Genomic DNA, 15447 nt, shown 5'->3' with positions numbered 1-15447 from the left:
TCTTGCAGGTGTTGGCAGATTTGTTCTTGTCGAGGGATGCCGAGGATGAGTCTGGCTGCGGTGTCCTGTATGGTCGGGAGTCTGCGGAGCAGAGACTTGTTGATCCCGGTGCAGAGAGCGTTTCCGTAGTCCAGTCTGCTGGTTATGAGTGCTTGGGTGATGGTCTTTCTTGATTCAGGGGACATCCATTTGAAGGTCTTGTGAAGGATGCAGAGGGTGTTGAACAGGTGGAGGTGACGGCGTTGACCTTTCTGGTCATGGAGAGGGAGGAGTGGAGTACGATGCCGAGGTTCCGGGCATGGTCCGTTGGGATGGGTGGGCTGCCAAAGGCAGTGGGCCACTCAGTGTTGTGCCATGCGGTGGAAGAGGGTCCGAGGACAAGGACCTCTGTCTTCTCCGAGTTGAGCTTAAGGCAGCTGCTGCTCATCTAGAATGCAACGTCCTTCATTCCTTCCTGGAAGCTGAGTCGGTGGTGACAGGGTCCTTGGTGAGGGAAAGGATGAGCTGGGTGATGTCGGCATTGGAGACTATGTTGAGGCCGCGCTGTCTGACGATGATGGCTAGTGGGGCCATGTAGATGTTGAAGAGCGTCGGGCTGAGAGATGTTCCTTGAGGCACTCCGCAGTTGATCTCTGTGTGGCAATCTGATTCTTTGGGTGCTGCTGGTGGGGAAGGAGTGTAGCCATTCGGGGGCAGTTCCCTGTATGCTGGCGTTGTGGAGTCTGACGGCAAGAGTGCGGTGGGAGATGGTGTCAAAAGCTGCGGAGAGGTCAAGTAGGATCATGACCGCAGTGTGGCCTTGGTCGAGGAGGGTTCGGATGTGGTCTCTGACGGCGAGTAGGACAGTCTCGGTGCTGTGATTGCTGCAGAATCTGGATTGGGAGGGATCGAGGATGGAGTTCTCTTTGATGAATTTCGTTAGTTGGGGGTTGACAGTCTTCTCGGTGACTTTGGCTGCGAAGGGGAAGAGGGAGATGGGACAGTAGTTCTTGAGGTCCGAAGGATTTGCCGAGGGTTTCTTGAGAAGGGGCTTGACTTCTGCGCATTTCCAGTCGTCGGGGGAAATGCCGGTTTTGAAGGTGGTGTTGCTGGTGCGAATCTGTGGTAGATATGAGGAGGGCAGGGGTCCATGGGCACTCCTGAGTGGATTCCTTTCATGGTTGATTCGGTGTCTGCTGTGGTGGCTAGGGTCCAGGCGGAGATGATGGGTTGGCTGGCGCTGCTGGGGCAGTGTGTGGTTTTGCCATCTGGTGCCAGTTTGTCGAAGTTGTCGTAGAGGGACTTGATTTTCAGATACAAGTCTGGTGCTGAGCTTGTTGTAGAGGTCCTGGGATAGAGGGTGATGTCTGGGGGGTTTAGTGAACTCTTGGATGATGCTGAAGAGTTCCTTCGAGTTGCTGGAGTTGGCGGCTATCTTGTTCTGGATGAAGGCCTTTTTGGTTGATCTGATGAGTTGGTGGTGCTTTGTCATTGCGTTCTTGTATGTTCCGAAGATTTGCTGTTCCTCCATTTCGTTTCGAGATGACTGCAGGTGCATCTGGATTCTTGGAAGTCGGTGGTGAAACAGGTCGCCTTCCTGGGGTACTGTCTGCCGGGGATGCGAAGGGGTGTGAGTTCATCTGCGCTGGTGATCCATCTGTGTAGTTCTTTGGCAGCGAGGTTGGTGTCTTTCGGTGTGGAAGGGCCATCGTGGTTCAGGGCTGAGTAGAAGTGCAACTCGGTGACCTTGCTCGAGTTCCTTCGTGGTGGGAGGGGTGAGGGTTTAGGGGCATTGGGTTTGTTAACATGGAAGTGAAATTGGATGCAGTGGTGGTTTATCCAGAGGGGCTGCGAGGTGTGTCTGAAGTGGACTTTGTTGCCTCCTGTGAAGATGGGTTCGAGGGCGTGTCCTGCATTGTGGGTGGGGGTGGTGACGAGCTGTTGCAGTCCGAGGTTGGTGAGGTTGGCCAGGAGGGCGGAGGAGTTGGAGTCGTTGAGGTTGTCAAGGTGGAAGTTGAGGTCCCCAATGAGTATGTAGTCTGTGGAGGCAATGGTGTTGGGTGGTGGTGGAGGAGTCGTTTCTGGTGGAGGTGGAAAGTCAGAGGGAGCTCTTGTTTGTGATGGCGAGTCCTCCTCCTGGGCGTTTGGGGCAGCCTTTCCTCTGGATCTTGTATCCGTCAGGGATGGTGGTGGCGATGTTGTGGCGGAGTTGGCGTTGGTCCAGGTTTCCGTGAGGAAGACAACGTTTGGTGAAAGGGTAGCGAGGAGGTCCCAGATCTCTATGGCATGTCTGTGTAGGGAGCGCACATTGAGGAGGATGTACTTCAGGGCTTCGGTGGTGCTGGCCTCCGGCGTGGGGGTGGCGGCCATTGTGGTGCGGAGGATGGTGAAGGTTCTGCGGCAGTGGCGGCAGGAGAAGGGGCCCTGGGTGGTGCTCGGCGTGAACAGCTGGAAGTTATTTTCTTCCTTCCTGGGTTGAGTGTGAGGAGGGCAGCTATGGCGTAGCAGTGGGTGGTTGGAGATCCAGGGTCCCTGGCGCTGGTCGAGTCGCGGACGGGTTGCGGTCGGGTCGTGGATGGGTACAGGCGGGCTTGCCTTTGGCCCGCCTTCGGCACACCAGCGGCGCAGCCGCACAGCGGCCGCCATTAAATAGGGAAGTGGGAGGGAAGCGCAGCTGGGAGGCACGAGTGGAAACCAGCAGGGGAGGAGCCGCAGGGGCAGCAGCGGTGGGAAGGAAATGGGCCAAAAAACAAAACAGGGCATAAAGAATAAACATCAGAAGCAGGCAAACAAACAGAAAACAGAACATGACAGAAGCAGCAGAGAACAAGGCGCAACAGATAGCAGAAAAACAGCACAATAAAGAACCTGGGCAGCAGTGGCCTCGAACACCTACCAAGAGGAGGTGAAATGGGGTCAGCGGCGGTGGTGCAGACAGCGGAGCTGCTGAGGAGAGAACAGGTCTCAGACCAGGAGGTCAGAGGTCTTGCTCCTCTCAACATCCAGTCAAAGGACGGAAAGTTCTAGATTAAAGGAGGCATCTGTTTTATACAAGAAACCCATATTGATGATAAAATCCTAGCATCTATGACTAAATCGTGGGTGGGAGCCATAGTGTCCTCACCAGCTTCTGGTCGCGAAAATTGTGTCACTATGCTTTTCTCTCGCAAATTACAATTTAAAATTTTAAATCATAAAGCTGAGTTAGATGGCTGTTACATTTATGCTCATATTCAAATTGATAAATCTTCTCTCCATTTAGTTAATGTTTATGCTCTCATTCAAGATGATCCCTATTTTTGGCAAACAATTACCTCCAAAATCCTAGCTATAGGACCCGTACCTATTATTAAGGGAGGTGACTTCAATATCATTTCTGACCCATTGTTAGATAGAATTTCCACAACTAACTTTCATCCTAAAAAAATATATGCATTGTTTAAAACTTTTTTTTCAAGTACTAAATTGTTAGATCTTTTTCGAGTTACACACCCAACTGACAAAGACTTTACATTCTTTTCCTAAGCTCATTCTACATATTCAAATATTGACTATTTATTATCTTAATTTAATTTAATTAATATGATTTCCAATTCTAAAACAGAACCCATCACTATATCAGATCATACTTTAATCTCTTTCTCATTAACCTTAGCTGACGTTCCTCGAAATACATATAGGTGGAGAATGAATACTGGCACTTTTCTTTCTGACCAAATCAACTCAAATTGGCAGCTGCTATTACAGATTATTTCCAAGACAACAAAATTGAAGATACATCTAAAATTAATAATTGGGACGCTTTTAAATCTTACATACGAGGAGTTTCCATCTCCATAATGGCATATGAGACAAAATTATTTAATTTCCAAATTATCATTACTAGACTAACAAATTACTACAGCAGAACAACAGTTTTTATCCTCCACTAATATGCAATTTAAACTAAAACTGCAAACCCTTTGGCATAAATGCAATATAGTATTTAGTGAAAAAACGACTCTTTATATGTGTAAGCAAAAAGTTAACTTCCAGTTTAATGCTAATGTATCAGGGCGCATTTTTGTGTATTAAAAAGAGATAGGTTCCTGCCATTCATTCCTCCAGTGGCCATCTATTTTTATCCACAACAGAATTAGCTCACGAATTCCAAGACTTTTATTCAAACCTATACAGTAAGCCCCACGATGCTCTTGATGATCCAATCACCCCATTTGTTTCTCATTGTAACTTACCAAAGCATTTGATAAAGTTAATTGGAAGTTTTTGTTTAAAATTATGGAGACATTTGGTTTTGGAGCAACATTTCTTTCATTGGTTCAAGTTTTGTATTCTTCACCTCAAGCTACTATATATAATTATGGCACCACTTCTGAGTCATTTGCCTTATATAGAGGTACGAGAGAAGGCTGCCCTCTTTCACCCCTATTATTTTTACTAGCCATCGAACCTTTATTGTGTCTCCAATGTAATTTGTCCGACAATACAGGAAATTAAGTTAATAATGTTATTTTTAGCACTTCTACTTATGCTGACAATGTTTTACTCTATATTAGTGACTCCATAACCACCATACCCAGTATACTGTGCATTATCCAAGATTATGCTTCACTCTCAGGATACACACTGAATATTAATAAAACTGAATTTGATCAACTCAATGTTTATTGTACTCCAGATATGCTTAATAATACCAATATTGTTTGGAATGTATCTACTTTAAAGTATTTAGGAATTTATTTCAAAAATTCAATTAAGAACACTGTTGATATAAATTGCAAAAAGTAATCTCTTGTATTACAGAAAAATTAGACAAACGGTCTTCCTTGAACTTAGCCTGGTATGGGAAATTAGAAGCAATTAAAATGGTAATTACACCTCAATTATTATACACGCTATCAATGCAACCTCGGTCATTTCCCACTTCTTTTCACAAGACCTTCAATTTAATTCTCATTAATTTCATCTAGAGTAATAAACCTACAAGTTTCAAAACTAGAAGGTGGTTTTTGTCTTCCTGATTTTCAAAATATCATTTCTCTTTTTTAGTTGCACAAAGTGTTCATTGGTCGGCAAACTCAGACGTTGGTAACACACCAAATGTGGTGCTAATTAAGAGGAATATTGCTGCTCCTTTTACTTTACCTATAATCCTTAACATGGACCTTTGTAAATTAGGGTTGAATTTGTCAATCTTTAATGTAACAAAACATGATCTTACTAAGGTTGATGCATTGTTTCATAAAAACATTATCTACTCTAAAAAAGCATCGCTATGGTATAATTCTGGTATCAAATTACATACTCCTATCTCGTCTTGGTCTACATGTCTACAGATATGGTCAACAAATGGGAGGCCTGGCGATATACAGCTCGGTAGCCACCAATGGCTTTGCTAAGGAGTTCAAAGGGAACCCTATAGTGCCAAGTTAAATGATAGCGATAAGAATGACACTCAGAAGTGGCCAAGATGAATGGAGTGTGGTGATAGCCTACGTTTACCTGCATCCCAGAGACAGGGCCATGGGCTCAAAGCAACTGATCAGCGAACTACTAAGGCTTTTAGAAGAAGAGGAAACTAATAAACAGGGAAATTCAATCTCCAACTCTTGGGAACAACATCAGATGAAGATCTGCTTCTTCCCCAGTGAGCGCAATGAAACATACCAGAAAAGAAGTCAAGCAAAGCAGGCGAGCAAACCAAGATAGGTATGCAATTCATGAGGGAACTTGAGCATCTTAGCTTCCGGGCATTGAAGAGATGCTTTCAGGATGACAACCCGCCCCCACCAACGTATCATTCAGCTTTCTCAAGCTCAATTCTCGGTTACACTTTTGTCACTCTCCTCATGTTTCACAAAATCTCCACTTTCAATCTGGAAACGACAGACATGAGTGATCATCTCCCACAAGAGGTTACTTTCAAAGACTTAACCACACCTCTCAACTCTATGACTGAAATAACCAATTTAGTATTCAATATCAACAACAGGCGGGTCAAGTGCATTTTCTTTTCCGTGGACAAGCTTATGGAATCAGCTGGAAATCTAGTTCAACAGAGGCAAGCCATTTCCAGGTATCACATCGCTCCATGGGAGACTTTTACCATGACCTTCAATGATACATTTGCCATCAATACAACTAGCAAAGGCACCCTTAAGGCTGTCAGGTTCCAGGATGACTCCAATTCCTTACATCAAGCCCAATTGAAATGGCTCAAGCAATCTATAGATAAAACTTTGAGAAAACTCTGCAGGAGTCCGCAAGATTTTACTATTCACTGCAAACTTAGGTGTCACAAGGCCACCATAAAAAAGCTTAAATGGCCCATAAAAAACCAGGAAAACAAATCTATATGGGGAAAGCTACTTCATGACACAAAATGTAATGACAATGCATGGTTCTAGTGAGCAATTAACTTCCTTCAATGACCGGGCCATTCAGGAATAAACTCTCATCTCTCAGAGGAGACATGGGCCAAGTTGTTGCTCTGGCATTTCCACAACCCCAAGCAGTGGAAAAATATGCAACACTTGGTGTGAACCCAATAACGGAGGCGTTACCAGATCCCAAAAATGAGATTAGAACAACTGCCACGGTATCCCAAAACCATGAGATTTTACAAACCACTTGGATAGTCTGCCTCAGTACAAGCAAATTAAGAGGCAGATTGCCAAAGGAAGACCGGACGGAACCCCGAAACCCAATAGGATCCCTCCAGCTTTATTCAAACAAGATCTTTCATATTGGTCTGAAATCTTGGAACCCGTATTCAAACAAATTTGGATTGAAGAATTGCTTCTGGCCTCCTGGAAGGCATGCATAATATCCCCCATCTACAAACAGGGAGACAAGAGTAACGCAAAAAAATATCGTCTAGTCGTCTTAATTGATTTGATGCAAAATACCACACAGGAACAATTCTGGAGGAATTCAAATCCTGGGCTGCAAGCAGGGTTTTATAAGAACGTGGGAACCACCAACATAATGGCCCTATCCCTGCTGATCGAGGCGGCTACAGAAACTAAGCAACCATTGTGTTTATGCTTTATTGATTATTGAATTGCTTATTGCTCTGCCTTTGATCATGTCAACCGAGTAAAATTATGGCATATGTTGAGGAACTGGAGCATTCCTCCAGTCCTCCCAAGGCAGCTAGTTCTACTGCAAACAGACACCTGGGTAAGTGTCAAGCTGGGGGCTGGGACGCACCTCTCCATGTGAATTCCCACCACCAAAGGGTTAAAACAGGGGTGCGTCCTTGCTCCCACTCTGTTCAACTTCTTCATGGTCGACCTGACAGCATGACTGGGGAACTGCAATTCACATGCTCCAAAACTGGGCAATATGGTCCTCTCTAGTCTTCTATATGCAGACGATTTAGTGCTAACAAGCCGCACAGCAGTTGGATTACAGTATCTACTTGATGCAACCCAAAAGTACTCGCTGGAAAACATCTTGCAAATTAACCAGGAAAAATACAACGTCATGGCAAAAAACTATACAAAATGCCGAAAACCAAATTGGTATTTGGTCAGACATTAGTTGGAAACGGTGGCAGAATATAAATACTTAGGATTCATCATAGACAAAATGGGATCCTTTAAGCCTCAGAAAGATGCCCTACAACGAAAATGTATCACCGTAGCATTAGCACTGAGATCTTTGAAAATGAAAGTGGCAGGTCCCACCTTAACTCCTTTACTCCAGGTACTACAAGCAAAACTCCTGCCGATATTAACATACAGGAGTGAGCCACTGCGAGGGAGAGAGGCAACCACCCTGGACAGCATGATTACTGGGTCATATAGGGAGATCTTAAACCTCCCAAAGTATTCCACCCCCCTCACAAATAAGATTGGAATATGGCCTTCAAAGACAATCTCTGGCCAGAAGGGGGACGTACATCAAATGCTGGCACAAGATAAGGGGCGTCGAACAGAACACATTGAACTATCAGCGCTGGGTGGAGGTAACGGCACGAGAAAGATCCACAGCTAGGAAATATCTTCACAACTCTATGGCTCAGCTATTACTACAGGCACTATGGGAGATTCCAGCAACTCACGCCAGCTTAAAAAAAACTCATCAATAAAACCATTAAAACTACCACATTAATAAAGGAAGACAGTGCTGGCGGACAGGTCTCACGGTTGGCTTATACTGAACACCTATGCTGCAGCAAGGCTGCACCCATATTTTGGTATAGGCTTTAACCTGACAGTAAGAGAAATGTTTTAAATGTCGTCTGCTCCCACATTTACCGTCTTGGAAACGGAACACAACAAAGTCCTTCGGCCACTTATGTGGGACCGGCCATGAAGCCATTCTGCATATAATATGCAATTGCACAAAACTCTTGGAGGAGCAATGATCAATATTCCGTCCCATCTTAAATCAAAGAGGCATACAAACCTGCAGACAAGCGGTACTAGACTGTTTTGAACCAAGCTCGACTCAACAAAAACTGCTGCTATGTGAGATTCGTCAATAAGGTAAATAATAGGCTGTCCCCTTTGTCACCTTGGGACTGCAAAACAGGTGAAGTAAAGTTCGGTTAAGGAAAAAATGGGGCATTGGAAAGGTGCATACTGGAGTAACTGACCTGTGACGAGAACGATGAAGCCAACCTGACGAGAGTAAAAGGGTTCTCAAACCATGCAGAACCCGGGTATCTGAAATAGCACATAACACTTTAACCTAGAAAACTGCATAAGAGTAAACCACATTGACCAGAATGTTTAGATCACGTTAATGTCATAGGCACTTTAGAATCACAGGATTTTAGCGCAAAATAGTTTTGCAAGCTTTGCACAGTTGAGGGAAATTGGTATTCTCTTGTTGCTAACAAATCAAGGATTGGCTTCGATCTCTTGGCATGACCAAACCTAGGCAGACTCAGTACCCAAAAGAGAACTCTTTGCACATAAACTGATTTCCTGTGCGAATCTTTTATATGGCATAATAAGAAAACTGTTGGATGGTTTCTTTAAATAGAGTTTTATTTGTATCTTTTTAGCTACAATTATATAGATTTAATTAACTGTACAATAAACTAATCTACATGGATTGTTGATGGGATAATATATGTTTCTGACATTTGACATAATTTATTTTTATCCTTTTCAGATCTACAATTCAAATATAAAATTCAATCATCTGCAGACCATCAATTTGTCATCTTAAGTAACACAGTCCTCAATGCCTACAATTGCTCCATCCTTTATGTTCAGATATGGAGCTTTTTTCAATATATATAGGCTCTCTGGCCATATTTCCTGTAGAACATATCACAAATTAATACTTACTAATCCTTCAAACCTCACCCAGCTATGTCAATTTTGGAATCCTATTCTTAATACCAATTAAACTACATTCAATATGAAGAAACTTTGGCTCAGCAATATTTCTAGTTGGTTACCTTTGTCTCATTGCCAATCCAGTTAATTTATTTTAAACAATTGCCATTGATCTCCTGTCAAATTACATGATGTACACATTTCTGATAAACCAGATTGCTGGCATTACAATTCTGAGTTTGGTCATTTCAAACATATGTTTTTAGATTGTCTGCTCATTTTTCAGCTTTGGTCTAATGTTTGGGGCAAAATTTCTGATATATTTAAATTTGATATACCCGTAACTTTTAACATTATTATAATCAAATCTTTTTTCCTCTAAACATCCATCATATATTGATATGAAATTGTTTGATCTTCTTACTTCATGTGCTCAAATCTATCACTCTGAATTGGAAATCTGCTAACCTTTAACTGTACAAGTATGGTGGGGTTGGATTCTTTATATAAATAATGGAATTGTTTTTTTTTTCACTAAACCTTAAAAATCTCTTTGAATCTGAATCCTTATATGGAAAACATTGGATGAATATATTTCTAATTAAACTGATATGAATATGCATTTCTTTTTAATATTCTTAATTCAGTATTCCATGTGTAGCCCTAACTATGTTTATAATTTATATTTGTTTTTTATGATTATTATTAATTTCAGCACATTTCCTATTGTACCATTACATAGCATATGTATATCATGGCTAGCTGTTTACTACAACTTTGGCTGATATTTCTTGTCTGTTTCTTGTTCATTTATTTATAAAAACTTAATAAAATATTCCACCTGTAAAAAAGTCTTGCTAACGCCGCTGCTCCTTTCACTATATGGGGACGAAACAGTGATACCAGCTGCTGCTAAAGTTAGGCAGATTTCAATTTCTCCCTTTCCATAAAGCTCTGATGTCCCTCGTCTTCGGCTAATCGCTTTAGATATCTGGACGTACTATTGCATGGTACAGTTTAGCTTCATGAATCCTAGAGGTAATAAAGTGCTTTATAAGTGTTTAAATCAAATCAAATTAACTAGATTTTGTTTATTAGTAATCTTCAGCCCTAAATAACGAAAATGTGATACACACTGAGCTATCCTGGTTCAGATACATATGAACAATATTCTTGATGCCTGCATTATAGAACCTTCATCTACAGTTTGTTCAATAACAGATGATTTGAGACAAATATATTGAGATACAAGTAAAACATCATCACCACAAATCAACAATTTATTAGTATATTTTTTATATTCAAAGACATATATCTGGCAATGATTCTATATATTTTGTGGGGTAAAAATGAAGAAAAAAGACAACCCTGTTAAGTGACCACTTTTTCATCCCCTTCCTACTCACCATTGCTAGGGAGGGAAATTAAGAAATTGAGTTGTTCACTGGGTTGGGCTTGCACTCCATGAGTAACCACAGATGCAACTTGTCCCAAATTGAATTGTTTCACAGGCTTCTGCAGGGGAGCTTAGCTTCTGAAAACAGGGTAAAAAAAGTGTGGTTGCCGACTGCCTAGTCTGAACGTTAGGAGCTATCATTGAAAGATATAATGTGTTTTGTTGCTTTTCTCATCACTTCCCTTCCACTTTTTCACCAACAGCTCAACAACACCATTTAAAAAGGAAATGAGTGCTCTGAAAGTTATATGCAACATTGAGCATAGAGCCAGTCTCCACTTCCTCTTCTCTAATCTTGAATACTTTTCACAGAGGGGAAGTATCTATTATTGATACAGACATAGAAGCAAAAAATTGTCATCTTGGTGGTTTAGTCTTGGATAATATTGCGTAATTTCCAAATTTCTTACTACATGAATTGAATATGTGACATTTTCACTATGTTGCATGACATGAAATACTGCTTTATTTTTGCCCATAGTAGACTGAATTGAGTAGAAAATGTTTGACTGAGACACATTTTCACATAAAGAGATTATTTTTCTTCTATAACCAACCTCTTGCCTGTATCTTGAATAACTTCTGATTAAAGAGGTTCAAATTAGAGAAAAGTTACTCAAAATAGCAGTGAAAATTTAGTTTGCCTACTACCCAACAACTGTGCAAACATTATGTGCAGTTTGCTGTAAAAAAATTGCAAATGATGTACACACATAAATTACTCAAAGACACGTACTTGACAAAGTGAATGCATTTTCCAAAGTTGTTCTTCCTCCACAAACCTTGACTCAACTAAAGAGCTAAGCCAATGATGGATCCAATGATAGGTGCCCTTACAAAAGCTCTTAGCCTTATCATTTATCTTTGAAGGAACCCTTTACTTAGCAGTGGAGCTAGAACTTCCCTTCTTAAAGATAGGGATAATCTTGGCTCTCTTTCGGAAATCCAGGAATAGCCCTGGTTGCAGTACAAAGCAAATGCAATACTGTCTTCCAGATTGCACTGTCAAATGCTAAACACTTTCACTTGATTTGGTGGCCTGTGGTTGATTTATTTGGCCTTTCTCTGCACTGTAACTTGCAAATGGATGTCACGTCCTGAGAAAGATCAACAAAAGCTGGAAACTCTGTTTGATCAAATTGAATATTCAGTTTTATCACTTTCTAGTACATTGGCTTGTGATTGATTTGGTACAATAGTATGCTATAGTTGTCTGAGAATTCTTAGCAGTAGGGAGCCGAGATTACTATCTGAACACCATCCTGGACTATCTAAGACAGCTCTTATGTTTATTGATCTGCACAGCATAGAGCCAAACCCAGGAGAGCTTATATGCTGATTGTGGGATCTGAAAACCACACTGTCATATCCAGTGCTTTAAATGGGCCGGTACACACCGGTACTGAGTACCGGCATTTCTCAGTTTTCTCCCCCTGAGAACCGGAACTTGTTTTTGGGCAAGGAGAGTACCGGTACTCCCAGAAGCAGCAAGGCTCAGGCCCTGAAGTACGGGTACGTGCAACGCAAAAACTCCTGATAAAGACCCTTTCAGATGGAGCGTGTTTATGTGTGCTCTTGCAGGTAATGGGTAGTGTATTCTTGTGCCGGGGTGCAGTGATGGGTTCTAATAGGCATCGCAACAAGAATGAGGATGTGGCCAGAATTAACTGATTCTATATATGATACATGATTTTTAATTTTTAGCATTCCTTTAAATATTATATGTGTAAATTTTAGTGATAACGAAATATTAATGAAATTGGATTGAGAAAATGTACTGTTTTATTACTATACATGCTTGTCATTGCCAAATGTGGTTTTATGGTCTAATATATTTTTGACCAAATAAAGATGAAGAATTGAATTGAGGATGTGGCCAGAGATGCCAACAGTGGAACCGGGGAACCAGGTGCGAATCCCGATGTCGGTTCAGCCCCCTGTGATTCTGGGAAACTCACTTAAACAGTGGTGCTTAAAAAAAAAGTAGGCTTTAATGCAAATGTTCCGACTGTCATGTAGAGTGCTTAAATGCCCATGGCCCAAATTCGCACAATCTCAAACTGCCAAAAATTAGGCCCTGCACCTATGACATAGAAGCTGATGCTTGCCATGTCTCCTATGTAAAGAGGCAGTTTGATACTGAGCGAATTTGGCCCATAGGCGTTAAAGTGATTTCCGTGCCTATCAGAACATTTGAATTAAAACTTACTTATGTGGCTATTGTTAAATTCCTGGCTCATAGCCACGCCCCTAACAGCCCACCCAGTCTAATTAGTGAGTATCGGCACTTCTCATTTTCCATTTAAAGCACTGGTGATATCTCCTGTGCTTATGTTTGACAATCCTGTCAGAAGTGCTCATCTTTAAACACAATTGGCCGTAAGCCATCTCCCCATCCTGTCTCTACCACAGGTATGGGCAGTCTGTGGACTAAGACAGCCAAAACACCATCAACTCAATTCAATTCAATTCAATATTTTATTAAAGATTTGGAACTCGTCTGAGGTCCACATAAAAGTACATACATATTATTGCATAAAAAATATTAAACATAAAAAAAACTCATTCCGCGAACCATCATAAATTATCAGAGGCCTGCATTAGCATGTCTAGAATTCCTTTGGATAACATCAGTCAATATTGTCAATTATCCTTATAGGCAAAAAAAGTGAAGGTTTTCAACAATAGTATCATTTTAGCTCATGGACGAAAACAGAGGCGCAATGACCTCAAGCATTTGGGCAACAGCAAGAAAAAACGCTTCTACAGAAAAAAACATTTGGGATTAGCAGCAGACAGACTGAAGTAACAAGGCATATCCTAGAATGGGCAAAGAATGTACAAAGGGCAGTAAGTAGTAGCTACTTCAAATACAAACTAAAGTCCAGAATTCAGCTTCAGCAGAACGTTCAATTTGGAATTAGCTGCAAGAAAAAAGAATAACAGGGCATGTCCTAACCTGCAATCCAAAATCCTACTTCGGTTGAGTTTTAAACATAACAACAGAAACAAAAGTGGGAGATGAGCACAGCATATCCCTATTGTGCAAACAGCAGTAAATAGCAGCCAATCAGTGTACAAAATACAATCAGACAGAGAAGATATTAATACTCCGTAAGAAGATGACAGAAAGGGGGGTTAACAACCCATCTAAAAGAATTTATTACAAAATTTAAAATATATACATAAACTCCTTAAAATAATTAGAAAGTTTTGTACACACTGCTTCGTTTTTAGGGCAAAAAAGAAAATCGCGGGCTGAAGCTACATCTTTAACACAATTTTGTAAAAACATCGGCCGAAGCCAGCAACGACAGCTCGAAACCAATGCTGGACAGGCAAATAAGACATGATCCAGGGTCTGGATACTAAGCTTACAAAAATTGCAGGTTTTTCCATTTTTCAAATTCTGGGACCAGTTTGCTGTTAGGTTGTTTAAAGGGAGAAGATTCATACGACAGAAAGTGAGCAAACGTCGGGTTCCATGTTCTAGATTCCAGTATAAATTTTTTTGTAAAATTCTCAGTGAATTTGTCTTGGCTATTAGTTTTAATCTCTCTTTAGAATTACAAAATTCAATATGTCTATTAAAGCTAATCTTGCCTCTTAAGGTTTTTAAAAAGGATTTAAATTCTGATGGTGGAAGAGTAATCACTAATTCTTCTTGTACACAAACATTTTTTATTGCCAATGAGAAATCATGATAGAAGGAGTAATTACTTGCCTGAACACCGAAGATTTCATGACACATGAAACCTCTTAATGAATCATGCTCGCTATTTTTTAACTGATATCCCCAGCGTAAAACCCTGGATAAGCCTTGAATATAGGAGCTTATCAAGCCAAATTCCAGTCTAATAGCAGCCATTAGAACAAACGTAGTAAAATTACACAATTTACTTAGTATCTACCTTCGATCCTGTCTAAAAAACTCCAGTCCTTGACAGGAATTGATTCGATGGCATAGAGCAATGTTGGTGGAATTTTTGCTGTAAAAACCATTAATAGATGTAAAAAATGCCTTCTACCAATAGTACTATAACAGATACACAAACCATTAGCGTGGGATACAGCTTTACAGAAGCTATGTTCAATATGAAGTTTGTTCTTTGTACTACCCGCTATTAGTTTCCCTAAATAAAGATATGAATCTACCACCTACAGCTTTTCAGGACCAATTTGCCAGTTAAAGTTACAAGATTTTCTACTTTTATTACATTTCATAATTAAACTTTTACTTTTAGATACATTTATTTGCAAAAAATGGTCCACTGTATAGTTCTGTAATGATATCAACTTTCTATTCAACCCAATAGGGGTTAGGTCCATTACTACTATTTCATCTGCATATAAAAGACATGCAAAAGGCCGGTTACTTATCTTTGGAGCATCTCCCTCTGCTTGAACAAAGTAATCAGGTAAATCTGCTATATATAAAGAAAATAGCAGCGGTGCTAACAAGCAACCTTTTTTCAAGCCATTTTCAGTAGGGATTACATCTGATAAACCTTGATTTCCACCCATTAATATCTGGTACCAAGTTTTCGAGTGTAGTGCGATAATTAAGGATAGCAGTGGAGAGGGCAGGCCCATTTTTTGCAATTTTCTCCATAGTAATGGTCGATCTACCTTATCGAAGACCGTTGAAAAATCTATGAAAGCCATGTATACGTTTGATCTATGGGAAATTGTGCATTTCTCCACAATTAGTTT

Source organism: Triturus cristatus, chromosome 2_1 (assembly GCF_964204655.1).
Source record: "Triturus cristatus chromosome 2_1, aTriCri1.1, whole genome shotgun sequence".
Taxonomy (NCBI): domain Eukaryota; kingdom Metazoa; phylum Chordata; class Amphibia; order Caudata; family Salamandridae; genus Triturus; species Triturus cristatus.
The sequence above is the reverse complement of the archived record's forward strand: the minus strand, read 5'-3'. Positions refer to the sequence as shown.